The sequence below is a fragment of the Callospermophilus lateralis genome, chromosome 4 (genome assembly GCF_048772815.1).
Source record: "Callospermophilus lateralis isolate mCalLat2 chromosome 4, mCalLat2.hap1, whole genome shotgun sequence".
In the NCBI taxonomy this organism is placed as follows: Eukaryota; Metazoa; Chordata; class Mammalia; order Rodentia; family Sciuridae; genus Callospermophilus; species Callospermophilus lateralis.
This window is the reverse complement of record NC_135308.1, coordinates 81,555,073-81,572,338: the sequence shown is the minus strand read 5'-3', so window position 1 is coordinate 81,572,338 and position 17,266 is coordinate 81,555,073. Positions and strand designations below refer to the sequence as shown.

The window sequence follows — 17,266 nt, the reverse complement described above, 5'->3', positions numbered from 1 at the left end:
TGCTCATCCTTTAGTTCAAGGAATGTATTTTGATTACATGCTCTGGGCCTAGCACTGTGTTGATCATTTGGTTTCACTGAAGAAAAAGCTCATGATCTCATAGGGAAAACAGAAAACGAGTAAGTGGGAGATTATTCAATAGAGAGTGATTAAGCATTAAAATAGGATATAATCCAAATTATGGTTAGGCAACCTGGAACTGGAAAAGGAAATAAAAGAACAATGAGGAAAACAATAAATATATTTTTAAAAAAAATAAAAATAAAAAAAATAACTAAAAACATAGCATTTACTACATGCCAGATACTACTTTACGTATTCTATGTATATTAACTATTCATTTCTCAAACAACTTATGATTAAATTAAGCTCATTATCATCTTCATCTTACTAAGACAAACAAACAGAGCTTGAGCCTCAAAGAGGAAGCATAATTTATCCAAAGTCATGCATCTGGGGACTGGGGAGGTAGCCAAGTGGTGGAGCACTTGTCTAGCATGATTGAAGGCCTAGGTTTGATCCCATTTTAGGAAAAAAAAAAGACATGTAAAATATAACTTAGCCTTGTTTGTTTTACTCTAAAGGAAGTTGTAGCTGAAATACAAAGAAAAACAAAAGAAGTTACTTACAGGGAGAAATTTTATAGCCTACTTGACATTTTACTTTATAAGCTGATGTTGGACTAAATCTCTGGATGAGATATGACCGCTGTACACAGCATCATGTGATAATTTCAAAAAGTAGTGCAGTTAGTTCATGGCCATTCATAGCCAAGCTGTGCTTTGAATATAGTCAATCTGAATTCAGAAACTGTGCTTTTAACAACTACCTTGCTCTGCTCTCTAGAGAGAAGGGGACAATCTTCCAAGGGAGGCAGCTACATGATATCTGATGTGGGATTTAAAGGCCAGGTAGATCTTTGCACAGGCAAAAGAAAAGGTAAGTATGGGAAAGGTGCTGGAAGGTAGTGAGGAGTAGGTCTAGAAAAGAAAACAAGGGGAAGATCAGGAATAAGAGAACAGGCCTTTATTCTCAAAAAGATGAGGAGTCATTGAAGAGTCGTATCTGCATTTTAGAGGGTTTGCTTGGGCCATAGTAGGGACAACAGATTAATCGAGTTCAAACTATAGGCAAGAAGACCAGAGAGGAAAGAGTTGTAGAAATCTACCTGAAAGCTGACAGTCCCCTTATTGTGCTCCTCCTCAGGGAGCACAATAAGGCCCATGGTGACGAGACTACACGGTGGATGAGATGTGAGAAGGTGAGGAAGAGGGAGTCTCCTTAAGGGGACACCTCGGCTTCTGACTTGGGTGACAAATGGATGCCAATCACTGACAACCAGCCCCAAAGAGGAATTGATGCCACATCCAGACACCATGAAGATGAAAAGGGAGGAAAGTCAACCTTCCTCACCTCTCCCACTCTGATTTTCCACCAGTCAGTTGCATAGAGCCATTCTTCTGCTGTCTGCAATCCAACCTCTTATGGAGATTCCCAGAGGAGGAATCCCAAAGATGATGTGACAATGGAGAAGAGACTCAGAGACAGAAGACAGACTCCATCTAGAGTCTGATCAGCCAACCACACAAAGCCTCTGGAGCCTTACCACTGCCAGTTCTGAGTACGTCCTTGCCCAGTTACGCAAAATAACAGAGCTGGGGTGGATCCATACAGTCCTCAGCCTAAGGTTCCAGATACTAGCTAGATCCTCAGGTTTCAACCTCTGTAACCCAGGAGAGGAAGCTGGTTCCTGCAAAAACTATGGCTCAGTGTATTGATTGTGATAGTTACCACCCAACTGAAAGGTTCAAAGTCAAAGAACCTGAATGCATCAAGAAAGATAGAGACAAGAAGGATCAACTGGATAATGTTCCAAACAGAGAACACCTTGGTGCTTCCTGATGGCAATCCAGAAGAAAAGATCAGAACCTCCGGGGAAGCAATGTAAGAAATGGTCTAGGTGAGCTTTGGTGGAAACTACATAGAAAGGGAGGTGAGCGTTCAGCGATAAGAGCAAACTTTCTGCTGAAATCAGGATCTTCTTGAAGGCAAATATGGGGGAAGTCTTTAAGAACCAAGGCCCAGAAAAGTAGGAAGTGGAAGATCTAACAGCATAAAATTTCAGAGAGATGATCCAGACACCAGACAGAATGAAAGATGACAAAGCATGTGGCCCTGGCATTTTGTGACTATATGTACAGAAGGAAGTATCTGGTGTAGGTGATGATAGTAGTAGAAGCAGCGTGGATAGTTGGAAGTGGAAGCTGGGTGACTGGCCTACAACAGGAAAACCAGAGTAGAGGGCTGAATATGAAAGGAGGCAAGAAAGTAGGTGGTAGCAAGAAGACTGAGGGCTAAGTCAATGCTGGGAGGGATATTTATTAAATGCAGCTCTAAGATTGATTTGAAAAAAAAATCTCAGTGTGTCTGGGGAGTAAATGCTTACTTTTGAAAAATATGATCCATGCAGAGAAATCACAATCCTCTCCAAGACATTTGCCCTGGTGGTTTCACCACCAACAGATTGGTAGGCCTTGGGAGCCTGGCATGGCCTGTCATAGGTCATCTAGTTCATCTAGTCCAGTGGTATGCAGGAGACTGACTGCTACAAGGTAAGAGGCGTGCACCACAATGCAATAAACAAATAACTTCCGCAGAGGTCACTAAACTACAATCCCCTCCTTCCTTCTGCAAATAGCATTCTACCTGTGTCAGACTTTGTTAGGGGGAAAAGAGAGAGAGAGAGAGAGAGAGAGAGAGAGAGAGTGAGTCTAGAGACCTATTGGAACACAGCCATTTCCCCAGGTTTATGTGTTGTCTGGAGCTGCCTTGGTGCTTCTGAACAACATCTAATCCTTGGAACAGAGACTGTGTCCTGCAAAGCCTAAAATGTTGACTTTTTCTGGCATTCTACAAGGAAAAAAAAACAAAAAACAAAAAAACTTCATCAACTTTGAGCTAGAAAATCGTATTCTAAAAAGTCAATAGAACCTAAATGTAAATTTAGTGGCATAGTTGATTTACATTTTGGTGCAAACTGGTTGTTGACTAACAAAGTATGGACTGGCTTCTGCAGCTCATGTCAGGTAGTGCTCTCTCTACAGCAATGGAGAAGGACTGCTGTAGCTTAACTGTGAACCAAAGTCAGGCTTTCAAGAAGGCAGAGTCAACATTCTTCCTCTACCAATTCAGTCTCCCACCACTTCGGGTAGCTGGAATCCAGACTCCATATTGAAAAGGTGTTTAGAAGCCACGAACAGAGACCTTGCCTGGAGGTTATTTCAATGAGAGAGGCACTTATGTATATTTATGCTTGTTTGTCTTCATTATAATTAGACTGCTAATTCCTCAGGGCAAAATTTGTCTAACTATAAACTTTTGAGTGTACACTTCGTTACTGAGGGTAAATAAAGTATTAACAGGAAACCATCAAACCCTTTACTAAGAAAATGAGTAAATATTTATTTTGTGGAAATTTTTGAGAAGTAGTGGGCAAATGTATGTATAATTTTCTATTTCTTTCCATTTTAACATCTGATTTATTTCCTTGGATCTACTGTGTGAGAAATCCTAGGTCAGGTGGGGGTTGTTTGCTTTATTACTGGGGGCATATGTGTGTGTGAGGAGGTTTAAAATTAAGATTGGCAAGTAATTTCAGAAACATATGTTGTTATTTTTAAGAGAACAGCAAAGAATTTTCCTTAGTCCATACATACATAAATACACACACACATACACACACTCTCACCTATTAAACATTATCAAAATTTTAACTTATGCCAAGAGCTGTGCTAGGAACTAGCAGTATAATGATGAGTAAAATACACAGAAAAGGTTGTGGCCTCAGTCAGTTGATGACAAGAGGCCTCTTGCATTCATTGATGGGGGCTCTGGACCCGATTCTGACTTTGGACTGGCTGTTCAATTCAGTCACCTCCAGCCTATTTGGGCCCAGGGTGTTCTGTGACACTGAGATGACCCTGCAAAACGTGGTCACATTCTAACCGGATCCCTCAGCTGGGTCAGGCTCATTTCAGGGCCCTGACACCCCTCTTGTGCTTTGACTCACTCCCTCAGCCAGTCCCAGGCAGGGCGTGGATGCCTGGAGGAGCTCTCTTCCAGCCACACCTCCCCCAGCTTTTCCAGAAAGGCCCCTCAAGGACTCCTGCATTCCAGCAACCAGCCCTTCCAGTTGGGCAGAAATTTCTTGCCCTGGCAATCAAGAGGCATTTTGTTTTGTTTTATTTTAAGTGCATAGTACAACCCCAGGCAGCTCCACCCTCTGTTCTAATTCCATCCCATCTATTCCTTTTGGACCTTCATATTAAGAAGTAAGAAAGGTGAACTGGGAAAGAGAGTGGGAAGAGAAGTTGGCAAAAAAAAAAAAAAAAGTTCCTCCGTAAAAAGTTGAAAAGAAAATTGAGGGTCCCTTGAATTCCTGTTCAGCCTCTGCACTTTTTCTTCCCTCAAATGTGTCACTTCTCATCACCAAACACTCTTGAACTTGTGCCCAGTCTCCCCACCCCAAAGAGAAGTAGGCTGCATTAATTGAGCTGAAATATATAATGTCACAGGAGTTGGCAATAATTAAAGGATAACGAAGACATCCGTGTCTTCAGACAATAGTATGTATGCAGGCCATTCTTGATTTAAAACTAATGACAACGTCATGTTGATATAATTAATGCCTCGTTTATTAGATCTTATGGGAAATGAGCTGTTCCTCATAATTCATTCTTGTAAAATCCTGGAACTTAAAATTTGGGGAATCAAATTATTTAAACATGCTTAATTCTTATAGAAATCTTTATATCATATTATTGTCTGGTTTTCTAAATTTAGTTCATCCAAAGTAATTTATTACCCTCCATCTGTCTGCCATTATATACCCAGTGCCTGATGGAGCACTCAGGTTCCCAATAGATGTTTGTAGAACAAATAATTATAACCTCCAATATTGAACTTTGATGAAGAAAAATCATGATATCTTGGACTTTGGAATTGTAGAGAACTATTTGCCCTTCCTCAATTTACTGAGTTTTTTCCCATTCTTATTTGTGCTGTTTTTATTCTCCTATCTCTCCCCTCTCTATGAAGCTGCTAACTTCTTCTGTTTCTGCAAATTCCTCCCTTAATGTACTGATTCTAATCAACTGGAGACTAGAATCAAATTTCCTGGGTGGTATCTGACATAAAAGTGCCTCTCTCTTAGTGTCTAAGAAAGGCAGAGTTGCACTATGAATTTTTGACGCCCCTGATGGCCACCCAAACTCCTTTTTGTTTCCTTCTGGTTACTTAGCAGTGTTTGAGATGGCTATGTCTGCTGTATGAATAACCCCTAAGTAAGCCAAATATTACCATATGAGCCATAATAGAAACTCACGTCAAATGCATCATACATCAGTTGGAACATCTCACCTATGCCATCCGGGAAAAAGATCACTTCTGATGACAGAATCTGGTATCTAAATTAACTGTTCCCTCCACACTTGTTTGATGAAGCCAACAGGACAAGAGAAGCCCCTGTTACATCTGTAATCTACAACATTCCTCCGGACCCAGAGTTACACCTCTCCCAGGAAATGCCAAATATTCCATTCACTGGTACTTTGGGTTTAACAGTCTTCCCCCACCACCACCATCCAAGAGTCCCCAAATTAATGGCATAATTAATCCAACAGGATTGAGAGTTTCCCAGGGTTCCATGGAGTTATGAGAATCTCCCCTTTATGCTACAAGGCTCTCTGAAAAAGAAGGAAAGCAAACTGATGAAAATTCTGATTTTTAGTTTACCAAGAAATCATTTTGATTTCAATAATGCCTAATATCAGGCACCAAGAATTTAGTGAAGACTGCAATGAACTAATTCAACACAAGGACAGAGAAGGAAGGAAATGAGATGGGCTTAGCATGGGATCCAGTGTTCCCACCCCTGGTGTGGCCTCTAACACCATCTTGGTTCCAAAACAAACTGGTTGAACCAGGAGTTTTCTTCCCTCTGGAGGTCTGGTTGAGAGCCAACTCTTCATTGGTTGGAGTAAATCAGGACAGGGCCAGGAGACAGAATTCTTAAGCCTCACCCCTGAGTCAGCAGCCACCTCACCAGGTGACCTTGGGCAGGCTGGCTGAGCCTTTGGGATTCCAATTTGCCAACTATAAAACAACTGATGATCACACCCTTCAGCTCTTAGTGTGGTGTGAGATTTTGTTAATTGGTGCTTGAAAAGGCTTCTATCTTTGAATGAAAGCCTTTACAAGTTTTGAGCTCTCTTCTTAGTTGAGGTCTTTGTGTAGTTAGGTTTTATTAACTCTGGCAATAGGACTTGTATAATTTCCCTTTGGAGAAACAGTTCTCTAACCCTACAAATACCGTGGTGAATAGCCACGTTTATAAACCTCTTATTCCCTTTTGTGGTTTTTGTTGTTGTTGTTGTTGTTGTTGTTGTTGTTTTGTTTTGTGGTTGTTTTTTTTTTAGGATGCTTTTTCTTTATTTTTTGCACAATAACTATATGAAAAGAATTTTTATTCTACCTACACAGCTCAAGCTAAATACAACTTCTGGAGTTGAGGAACTGCTGTTACATGGAGAGGGGAGCTTTGATGAGGAAATAAGCTTTGATATGTGTACATACGAAGACATACATATACAAAATACACCCCTTTCCCTTGTACACTATACAGGTTGGCACAAACCTTATTAAGAGCAGAACATGAATTAAAGGTTTCAGGACTGAAATTATTCTTGGCATTTTAATTTGACAGGTGCTTAGGCATTTTAAGTCTTAACATATCTGAATCAACTGAATACATGAAATATGTAATTGTGTTTTTAAGAAGGCCCAGGCCAACTCTCCTTAAAAAATAACCCAAAGTAACACCATGGTTATCAAATGGAAAACAAGGATTGTTATTCTGTATTAAATCAGTAAAGGGTATTTTAAAGAAAGGGCAACTTGGAAAATAAAGACTTTAGAGTCCATTATTCCAAAAGAAGAGCATTTTAGTTATTAGCAGTGGTTACCAAATAAGCTGGAGGCAAATCTCTTCAAGGAGCCGCTCTGGATTTGCTCTGTTGGGAAGAGGCGAGGAACGGTTCCGTTCTTCCACTATAAGATGATGCAGGTTTTCTTATCCTTGAACGGGTTTTCTGAAGTCGGTGTGCCTGTCAGCAAAGGGTCACTCCTGGCGTGCTCCTCACAGTAGGACATGAGGTCTGCAGAGGCCTTTGAGACCTTTATCCTTTCAATGGAAGCTTCTAGTCTTAGCTGCTGCACAGTTCTCCTCGCCTGAGCTATGTTGTTGGTGCTTGCTGTTTTGCTGGACATCTTCAATGGTTGTTCTTCCCTGAAATCAGTAAGAACTTGTGTGGTCCAACGTTTTCAGGTTTTTTAATGGTAGGACGAATCTTCCTGAGCACTGGCCCCGCCACCGCCACCGCCGCCGCCGCCGCTGCCAGGGACTCGGTCTCTTCTCTTATTCCCTTTTGATTTGTTTTCTGTCTCACAGATGATCAATATAGACCCCCTCAGGTCTTAAGAAAAATTTTTGAAAATTTTTAATTCTAAAATTAATTCTAAAAATTCTAAAAATATTGGGAATAGACTGAACTTTTCTAAATCAAACTGTGGATTGAATGCTGTAGTAACTCTTGCTAGCTTAAAAAAAATGTAGGTTTGAATCTTTTTGAAAAGATCATTCTTTTCAATGCTATCTCTTTGGGGGAGGTTGTGTTGTTGTTCTTTTTTTGGTAGTGGGTACTAAACCCAGGAACGCTCTACCACTGAGCCACAACTTCAGCTCTTTTAATTTTTTTTATGTCAAGACAAGGTCTTGCCAAGTCACTGAGGGTCTAAGTTGCTAAAGCTGGCCTTGAATTTGCAATCCTCCTGCCTTAGCCTTCCAGAATACTGGGTTAACAGGTATGCACCACCATACCTGTCAATGATGTTCTGTTTTGTTTTTGTTTTTTAAAGAGTCATTGGTAATTGATAAACAATAAAATAATTTGAAAAGTTTTGACATGTATATACACTTTCATGCAACCACAATCAAGCTCTGGAATACATCCACATCCCTGCAACTTTTTACCTTATTGTTATCCTTTATCAATTCTCCTTCAATAATTGGCATTTTCTAGAATTTTGTATAAAAGTAAAAAACATGTGCTGTCTTTTGTCTGATTTCTTTCACTGTACATAATTATTTTGTAATTCATCCATGTCGTTGGTTTACCGTGGAGTTCATGCTCCTTAATTCCTTTTTATTGCTGAACAGTATTCCAGGTGTGGCTGTGTCCCTGTTGTCCATCCAGTCACCTATTGATAGACGTTTAGACTGTTTCCACTTTGGGGCTATTAGAAATATAATTGCTGCAGACATTTTGCACAAGTCTTTGTAAAGATATATTCTTTCAATTCTCTTGGATAAATACATAGGTAGAGGAATGTGTGGGTCATATGGTATGATATCATCTTCTGAGTGGATCCTGAATAAATAGATATTATATTATAGAAAAGCATAATACATGTGAATGCCTACACACAGTTCTCTTGATGACTGAAAATGTTCATCATGGAACCAAAAAAAAAAAAAAACCTGTATTTTCTTCCTCCTTCCTTTCTTATCTTTTGATTATAATAAAAAGAATTTGCTTTTGTCTTGCAGGAAATACTTTGCATCTACTTTCTTATCATATCCTTATAAGAAATTTCTTCCCTTTCTCTAATTCCCTCTAATTGATTATCTCCGTAAATGACACCAACATTCTGAAGCTAAAGAGTTATTCTGGGCAGGGTTGTGGCTCAGTGGTGAAGCACTTTCCTAGCATGTGTAAGGCACTGGGTTCGATTCTCAGCACCACATATAAATAAATAAAAGTCCATTGACAACTCAAAAATATTTTTTTAAAAAAAAGAGTTATTCTAGATGAATTCTCAAAAGAGCTACTATCAAACTTCCTCCTTGTTCCAGGGATGACAACACCTACTCTAGATAATACCCTTTGCCTATGGTGTCCCTGCCTCTATGGTGAATCAGCAAGGTGTAAAGCAGACCACCTGTTGACCTGCTCCTGGCTGCTCTATTCTTTCTGTCATCTCAGACTCATCAATCACCATTGCTATAGCTTACAGATTTTACATCTTGACTTCAACTCTTTCATTGATAAGTCTCTGCTAGAAAAATACTGAAACTGTTCCTTATGTAATTCCCAAGCACAGGATCACCTTACCTTGCTATTTAAGTTAGAAAATAATCTCATGTAGAGATTATTTAGATACTGTTGAAGACAAAACTTGCATTCTTACTGTTTGATGCCAGAAATAACTTCATTCCATTGTTGCAGAACACTTCAAGTGAGACCTTTAGAATCTTCACTTCAAAAATGTTGTCCTGTTTTTCCCACCCCTTCTGTCCTTCCTATGCATGTTTTCTTGCTGCTCCTTCTCCCTCTGCTCTTCCAACTTTCTCTAAGTTTTGGAGGAATTTTTCAACCAAAGTCTACAGTAGAAATGCAAATATATGAAAAAGTGTTCAATGTCTTTAGCAATTAAAGAAATTCAAATCAAAACTACTCTAAGATTTCATCTCACCCCAGATAGAATGGCAGTTATCAAGAATACAAGCAATAATAAGTGCTAGAGAGGACATAGGGGGAAAGGCACACTCATACATTGCTAATGGAACTGTAAATTGGTGCAACCACTTTGGAAAGCAGTGTGGAGATTCCTCAGAAAACTTGGAATGGAACCAGCCTTTGACCCAGTTATCCCACTCCTCGGTTTATACCCAAAGGACTTAAAATCAGCACACTAAAGTGACATAGCCACACCAATGTCTATAGCAGCACAATTCACAATAGCTAAAATGTGGAACCAACCTAGATGCCCATCAATAGATGAATAGATAAATAAACTGTGGTTTATATACAAAATAGGATATTACTCAGCATTAAAAGAGAATAAAATTGTAGCATTTACAGGTAAATGAATGGAGTTGGAGAATACTGTTCTAAGCAAAGTAAGCCAATCCCAAAAAACTAAAGGCTAAATATTTTCTCTGATTAGAGATGCTGATCTATGATGGAGGTGGGGGGCAAGGGAAGAATGGAGGAACTTTGGGTTGGACAAAGGGGAGGGTGGAGAAGGGTTATGAGGGTAGGAAAGATGGTGGAATGAGATGGACATCATTACCCTAGGTACCTGTATGATTGCACAAATGGTGCATCTCTACACCATGCACAACCAGAGAATTGAAATGTTGTACTCCATTTGTGTCTGATGAATTGAAATGCATTCTGCTGTCATGTACAACTAAGTAGAACAAATAAAAATAAATAAATATAATAAAAAAAGAAAATTCTAAAAAGAAAGTCTCTAACTTTGGAACAATGGATTTCTCATTGCAAGTTAAGTTCATTTGGATTTTAAAATTGAAACAATCAACACACTGAAAAAATTAAATTTCCAAGCTAAAATTGTTGGGATGGGAGAAGTCTTCCTAAGGAAGTGGCAAAATCTAGAACATAAAAATGACAGCTTGGCCATCTAGTTTTCTAGTTCTGTATATGAAAGACATCATAACAAAATTAAAAGGTGCTTTATTTTGCAGATTTGAAGAAAACATGTGCAATATATGTAAAAGGGGAAAATTACTACTTGGTATATAAAAAGCTCTCCACACTGAATTAAGATTTTTTGCATTTTACTATATGCTAATTTTACCTCAAAAACTAAAAAGGACCATAAATAATATTGAATTCTGTTACAGATAAGCAAAAAAAAATGTTTACTATACTAATATTTGCAGCTTACTTAGAGATGCATAAAAATGTTGAGCATAGTGATGCACACCTGTAATCCCAGTGGCTTGAGAGACTGAGACAGGAGAATTGCAAGTTTGAGGACAGCATTGGCAACTGATAGAGGCTCTAAGCAACTTAAGGAGAACCTGTCTCAAAATTTTAAAAAATAAAATAAAATAAAAAGGGCTGGGGATATGGCTCAGTGGTTAAGCCTCCCTGGGTTCAATCCCTGTTACAAAAAAAAAAAAAAAAAGCATAGAAACAAGGTAGATTGATAAACAAATAAAGCAATGGCTAGATGGAAAGATATTTGATAAAATCAGAGTAGCAAAATTATTTATAGAATCCCGATGGCAGATAAAGACCAAGCATTGTGGCTATGCCTGTAATTCCAGCTATTCCAGAAGCCAGCTTTAGCAACTTAGTTAGACCCTGTCTCAAAATAAAAAATAAAAAGATCAGGGGATGTAGCTCAGTAGTAGAACATCCTGGTTTCAATCCTGAGGGAAAAAAATTACAAGTTCGAAATGAAGCTCCCTAAATTATTAAGAATATATGTGTAACCCCTTAAAACAGTAAACAAAGCAAATTAGCAGACAATTTAAAATAAAGAAAAACAAATAAACCAAAAGAAGAAAAATGCTCAATGTCACTTGGAATCAGCAAAAATGTGCAAAACTTTATAATATTCACAGAAACATACATGGGCAAAAATACATGTGTAAGGATATTTATTGCTTTATTATTTTAAATAAGAAAATAAGAAATGAAACGATGCAAGCAGGGCCCCCTGGTGTGATGTTAAATAAGCCAAGGAAAGCCCAAGCTTGAGGCCCTACCCAGCAGTTAGAGAAGCAGCTCTGTACTGACCAGAGAGATCGCCAAGCTCCAGTGTTCACTGAAAAAATAAAATCACAGAATGTAATGATCATTTACACAAAGATGATAACAGACTATGAGTGTGTGCAAATGCACAGAAAATAGCATCCTAAAACCCACATATTCAATCCACAAATTCATCTCACGAAAGAGTGAAACTGGGGGCAGGGGGACGGGAATGGGAAAGACAGTGGAATGAAATGGACATAACTTACCATTTTAACTCCTCATCATGTCCAACCACAAGAATGGGAAGTTCTACTCCATGTATGCATGATATGTCCAAATACATACTACTGTCATGTATAACTAAAAAGAACAAATGAAAAAAACAGAGTGAAACTTGAGGGAGAAAGAGTCTGAAGTGTCTGAGGGACATTTAAGCTTCTACTAAGCTTCTACTCTGTAGACTTCTGTGTACAGAGTAGAAGCTTAGTAGCAAGCATACAATACCTTGATAACTTTTAAACTACTTAAACTGACCCAAGACACTAAGAATGGCTATTATCTAAACGTCCCTAAAATACCCTGTGAAAATTTCCAAATTCAGTCAAGAATCCACATATTTTTTCAGCCTAACATCAAACGCCTCAAATTTTGCAGACAAACATCTGGTGACCTTTTATGAGATTTTTCTTTATTTTTCATGTGAATGTCTCAGCAAATGATCACAAGCCTATAAATCATGTGAAAATTCTTTCTTCTCCCAACTTATCCCCCTAGGGCTTAGCCCAACTCTGGATGCACAGTCTGATCCCCATAGAAGCCCCATTGAAAGGAAGTTTTCTTTAACATAATGGAAAGCATTTTGAGATAAATACCAGGGATTAGACAGGGTCAGAGAGAAAAGAATTTTACGAAAATAATGTAAGCCAAAGGCAAGAGAAGCAAAAATGAAATGAGAAAAAAAGAAGTTTGGTCAAGGTTGAGGAAGAAGAGAGCAAAGAAAGTTTTGACCTAAGTTTGCAATATTCTAACCCATGAAAGAATTCAGGAGGAATTTTGTCACCTAAGTATGCACATGTCCATGCATGTACAGCTCCATTTAGGAAATGAGAGAGACTTTGTGGAGCCAGACATAAATGATAAACGGTTCCTCTGAAGTAAAGATGCTAGCTGAGACAGAGAAGTGGAAAGAGGAATACATACTTTAAAAGATGAACATGTCTCAATAATAACCCTGAATGTTAATGGCCTAAACTCACCAATTAAAAGACATAGACAGGCAGATAGGATTTTTTTTAAATCCATCGATTTGCTGCTTTTAAGATCATTTTGTAGGAAAAAACATCCACAAACTGAAGGTAAAAGGATGGGAAAAAAAATATATCACTCACATGCGTCACGTAAACAAGCAAGGGTTTCTATTCTAATATCAGATAAAGTGGACTTCAAACCAAAGTTAATCAGAAGAGATAAAGAAGGGAACCAACCATACATCAATAAGACATAACAATCATAAATATCTATACCCCAAACAATGAAGGTTCTGGAGTATTAATCTACCGTAAAAAAGAATGAAATCATGTGCAGATAAATGTATGGAATTAGAGACTATCATGTCAGGTGAAAGACTCAGAAAGTTAAAGGTTGAATTTTTTTTCTGATATGTGGAAACTAGTTCAAAATAAGGGGGGGGGGAGAAAAGAAAAAAGGGGGGATTGGAATTTCATTAAAATAGAAAATCAGTGGAGTAGACAAAGGAGGTTGAGGGGAAGAGAGGAGGGATGGAAAAAGGGAAGAATAGTGAAACGATTCTGACCCAACTCTCCTATATATATGTGTGGATACAGGCACTACTTTAAAAAAAAATAATAACTATAAGTAAAATAGCAGTACAGGGAAGGGAACAGAAGGGGCGGGGGGAAGCGAAAGAGGAAATATTGGGGATTGAATCCGAGCAAATTATATTATATGCTTTTATAATTATGTCAGATGAACCCCCAATATTATGTACACCTGAAAAGAACTAATAAAAGTAATAATAGTATATATCAGATTTTTTTTAAAAAAAACCCAACAGTAAGAAAACAATCTAAGTTTAAAATGAGCAAAAAGTATGAACAGATTCTTCACTGAAGATATACAGATGGCAAATAAGAATTTGGAAAGATATTCTGCATCATAGAGAATATCAAATAGAGAATTGCAAATTAAAACAACAACACACTCATCAGAATGGCTATAATCCAAAACGGTAACTATATACAGTGCAGACAAGGACGTGGAGCAACAGGAACTCTGGTTCATTGCTGGTAGGAATGCTAGGCAGAGCAGTCACTTCGGAAGACAGTTTGGCGATTTCTTTTTTTTTTTTTTTTTTAGTTTGGTGATTTCTTAGAAAACTAAATATACTTTACCAAATGACCTAGCAATTGTATTGCCTGGTATTTATTCAAATGACTTAAAAGCATTTGCCTATGACCAAAACCTGCATGCAGATGTTATAGCAGCTTTATTCATAATTGCCAAAACTTAGAAGCAACTGAGATGTCTTCTAGTGGGTGAATGGATAAACGAACTCTGGTGTATCCAGATGATGGGCTATTACTCAGCACTAAAACAATGAGCTCTTAAGACATGAAAAGATATGAAGGAAACTTAAATGCATATTACTAAGTGAAAGAAGCCAGTCTGAAAAGCCTATATGTTGTGCCGCAGTCTGGCTGGCACAAAATCATGAGCCACTCACAGCCTTGTAGATTCAAACAGCAATTCTTTATTCCCAAATTCACACCGGCACTCTACAAACACGTTCTGGGCAAAATCTACACTTCCACTCAGCTCTGCATCCCCAAATACTTTCTGAATCCGCGAGAACTCAATGGGAACTCAAGGAGCAGGCAGGCACTTGAGACAGCAGGATATGCCCTATTCCCAGCAGGGTCCACCCTAAACCCCGATCCACCCTAAACCCAGATCCACCCTGGTCCTTGAGCAAGGTCACCTTTCATGCAAAGTCACTGCAAATGACCTGGGTCCACTATGGAGAGTCCTTCCTCTAAGCAACATGGGGTAGGCTGAAAAAGAAATTGCCATGCATCATTCCTACTTGGCAATGGCTCTCAGCATCTCCCCCCTTCTGATTAATTAAACAACAAGCAATGTGGCTTAAGGACCGTGCCTGGTAGGTTGTCCAATTCAACATATGGTTCTTACCCGTCATGGGAAAAACTGACCTCTAGGCGTCAGCCTTCAGTCTTAGGTTGATACCACTGCAATTGGATCATACTCGTCACTGACTACCGGTCCAGCATATAACCATACTTGTGGATAGGCCTATGCACCAGTGGGGGGGTGAGGTTCTTTGCCTCACCTCTGTTGGCCCCCAAATTTTAGACCATCACTAGCAGAGGGGAGGAGGATACAGAAATTCCACGACACCAAGCCAATTGACGGCTCCTTTGGAAAAATTGCATCACTAGTGACACCATCAGCAAAGATATGCCAGCACTACCACAATTCACTGCACCAAACGATAGTTCACAATGTATACAAGTGATACATAGTCCAGGAAAGTTCTGCAAGCAGTTCAAAGCGGAGGAATCTATCAATATGTCCGTTTCCTCCTAAAGTAAGTCGACTCCTTGATTGAGCATTACTTGTTGAGTTATATTCGTTGATGCATCAGTTTATACAGTTTACTGTGATAGCTATCATAGAAGCTGTAGTTTGGTTTTATCTTTGTCTTCACCGGCACTGGGATGAAGATAGGAATTCTGGCAATGATGCTAAAGAGACATTATCCTGAAAAGAATTATTAAATATAATGAAAAGGAAAGGTGAAAGTAAACAAACAGATCTGTTAACCTCCTTTAAAAACAATCCTTAACAGCTGTTTACCTAATTTAAATTAAGCCATTTAAATCACATGAATAAAAAAAAATTCGGATCCATTTTTTCATGAGCGCTCCTCATATATGAAATATGGACATACGCACACAGAGACATACAACACAAAACACAAGAGTGCACACAAATGTACAACACATAAGACAATAGTAAAGGCCTTGTAGCTTTACCTAAGTGAAATCTCCATTGCAATGTTTAAAAACTCCACAGTCAAAAAATAAAACTGATCAGAAAAACATTAACCTAGGTTTGTATGAGCTCAAAAAATAAAATAGAACTTTATGATGTGGGAAAAGGCAATAATAAAATAGATATTGAAAAAAGCATCCTGGTTAATCACTGTCGCAGATGTAAGAATAGCCAAGCTGGAGCTCTGGATATCAGCTGTTATGGTTTTGAGTCAAATCATCTTCTTTTTGGTCTGTAGAAATTGCTTTGGTTAGTCTCTCTGGAATCCAAATCAGCTGCTGTTCTCCCTGTGGAAACACACAAACAGAACCCCAACTCCAGACAATCACTGGGTCAGGACCTTTCCACTGTCCTGTTAGAATATCTTTCCAAAGTACCTTAGGCTTATGTACATTTTTTGGATACATATGCCTTTCCACAGCACTAAGTCCTGATGAATCCAAATTTTAAAAGTTTAAAGTAAAAAGCGTTATTTTAAGTTTATCTTTGTTGGATATATACCCCTTTCCAATTCCCTCTTTTTGCTTTAATAAGTACATTTTAATAGTTTGATGAGCTCTTTCAACTATGCCTTGTCCCTGTGGATTGTATGGGATTCCTGTTATATGAGTAATACCAAATGATGAGCAAAATTGTTTAAAAGAGGTAGAGGTATAGCCAGGACCATTATCTGTTTTTAACTGTTTAGGAACGCCCACAGTGGCAAAATTTTGTAAGCAATGAGCTATAACATCTTTAGTTTTTTCTCCGGCATGAAGGGAGCCCATCAAAAATCCGGAAGAAGTATCAACTGTAACATGTAAATATTTTAATTTTCCCAATTCTGGCAAGTGTGTGACGTCCATCTGCCAAATATGGTTAGGTATCAGTCCTCTAGGATTGACTCCAAGATTAACTTGCAGTAAAAAGGTCACACAATTCTGACATTGTTTTATTATATGTCTGGCTTATTCCTTAGTTATTTTAAAACGCTTTTGTAAAGTATTAGCATTAACATGAAATTTTTTATGAAAATTTGTAGTTTCTTCTAGTGTAGAGAAAATATGTATGTCATGTGTAGTTTTATCTGCTAAATCATTGCCCAAACTAAGGGCTCCAGGCAATCCTGTATGTGCCCTGATATGTCCTATAAAGAATGGATCTTTTCTGTCCCAGATTAGACTTTGTATAGTGGAAAATAAAGAGAAAACAGTAGAGGAAGGAGAAATCCTACCAGCATCTTCAAGGAATACGATAGCATTAACTATATACTGATTATCAGAAAATAAATTAAATACAGAATCTCTAAACATCACAAAAGCTTGTAAAACTGCATTAAGCTCTACCTTTTGAGCTGATTGTTTGGGTACTAAAAATGTGAAAGTTTGATCAGGGGTAACTACTGCTGCTGTACCATTATTTGACCTATCAGTGAATATATTTGGAGCATTCATGATAGGGGTTTTTTCTTGTCATTTTTGGAAAAACTACAGGATGCTTAGACCAAAAAGACAACAAAGGATTAGATGGTAAGTGATTATCAAATGTAACATTAGATTTACACA

At 38.3% G+C, this 17,266-nt stretch overlaps 1 pseudogene; it reads right to left on the bottom strand.

Annotated features, from left to right (window-relative positions):
* Positions 1 to 7,107: 7,107 nt before the first annotated feature.
* LOC143396731 (guanine nucleotide-binding protein G(I)/G(S)/G(O) subunit gamma-12 pseudogene) lies at positions 7,108 to 7,440 on the bottom strand (annotated as a pseudogene).
* Positions 7,441 to 17,266: the final 9,826 nt, after the last annotated feature.